Source organism: Lactuca virosa, chromosome 4, assembly GCF_052849685.1.
Source record: "Lactuca virosa cultivar CGN04683 chromosome 4, Lactuca_virosa_CGN04683_v6, whole genome shotgun sequence".
Classification (NCBI taxonomy): Eukaryota; Viridiplantae; Streptophyta; class Magnoliopsida; order Asterales; family Asteraceae; genus Lactuca; species Lactuca virosa.
This window is the reverse complement of record NC_136429.1, coordinates 254,702,845-254,704,452: the sequence shown is the minus strand read 5'-3', so window position 1 is coordinate 254,704,452 and position 1,608 is coordinate 254,702,845. Positions and strand designations below refer to the sequence as shown.

At 31.0% G+C, this 1,608-nt stretch overlaps 1 long non-coding RNA gene across 1 annotated transcript; it reads left to right on the top strand.

Annotated features, from left to right (window-relative positions):
• The first annotated feature begins 527 nt into the window (after positions 1-527).
• Positions 528-1,297, top strand: LOC145108089 (uncharacterized). The gene is made up of 3 exons (XR_013708071.1): positions 528-584; positions 677-742; positions 1,223-1,297. It is a non-coding gene; the product is annotated as an uncharacterized LOC145108089 (long non-coding RNA).
• Positions 1,298-1,608: the final 311 nt, after the last annotated feature.

Sequence of the window (1,608 nt, the reverse complement as noted above, 5' to 3'; positions counted from 1 at the left end):
ACACAAGCTTTTTTTTGTTTTCTTGCCACAAGTTTAGAAGTTGCCACCATACATCAATGCAAGCGACAATTTCAAGCCCTAAATATTACTTATGTTGACGATTTCAAGTCCTAAACCTCTTACACAAAACCTACAATGGGTTTGATTTACTAATCTAGGCGATTTTGGGTTTTTAGATGCTTGACCACCCAACAATGGCAGCATCGTTGCCCCTTTCAACCACCAAGCACTTAGGTTACCCTACTTTTCCTATTTGGTTCCTAAAGGTCATCCCATTTACTTATTTGTTTTTCTGAAATGCTGAGTTGAATCTTTTGAATGCTCTGAAATGTGACAACTGTGAGGGAAAGAAGGTAACATCATATTTTTATTCGTAGATTTGTATAGGTTTATGGATTTATGCAAAAAAAATATTTGTGGGTTTTTTGTTATCTCACAGTAATGGTCTTAATAGTTTGAAATTAGGATTCTTACAAAGAAAATGAGGTTGCAAGGTTCAGCTCCAAAAACAGCTTATTGTGCCTTCTCTGCTGTTACCATCGGAATCCACATACCAAGATGACACCATCAATTTATTTCATTTTGTAAGTTTTTGTTGTAATTTATTTTAAATCTTTGAAATATACATAAATCATTCAACATGCTAACTGATATAGTCTTTTGTATGGGTTTTTAGGTGATGAATGGATGTTGGTCTGATTTTATCTTCATTTATGGATTTCTTCTCTAGATCTGATTATCGGTATATTACTTTTGAATACAAATATTTTCTTCAGAAGAACTTAAGTCTAAAAAATCTTAGGACCTGGAAAGTGGAAATCTGAATACATGAAGGATCTAAAATATTTCTACCTTAAAGTCATGTTATTGGAGAAAGCATTTATTAACATGTTATTTATTTTTATTCTTTAAAATTGATTAACATGTTATTTCTTTCAGTTTTTTAGGCTTATATCGAAATTTAATATTGATAATGAGTTTATTGAATTATAATCTATATAAAGATTGATTTCTATATGTCAAACGTATTATTAATAATATGATGGTTCTATTATGGTTCATATGTATTTTGAAGCTTAAAACAATAAAAGGTTTGGTTTAATACTTTAATGTGCCTCCCCCTTTACCACATGGATCTTCTATATACTTCTTAAAACCTTCTCATTTGAATTATATTTGTTTAATATTTGACATAAAATTTTAAAATATTTTGTCCAAATAGGGGAAAGTTGATCTTCTAAATGCCTTTGAAGACACAGGGGAAGGGGAGTCAAAGCAAGGAAAGGGGTTTCATCAGATTTGGTTTAAAGAACATTTGAGGTATATAAAAAATGGTTTTTATTGTATTTTTATACTTGCCAACTCAAGTTGTTCTTATATGGTCTTTTATTTGGTTTGCAGAAGAAGACTTATAGACTTTAACACAAGGGTAGTACTGTCTATCAGAGCATGTGACTGCATGTCCATAATAGGTCCGATGAAACTCCTTGTGGCTAATCTACACCGTGATCTGTGTGTATGCTCTATATTTGTAAATTTGTGTTTGTATGTTACAGAAAGTTATTGATCTGTGTATATGCTCTATATATGTTGTTACAGATCTATTTG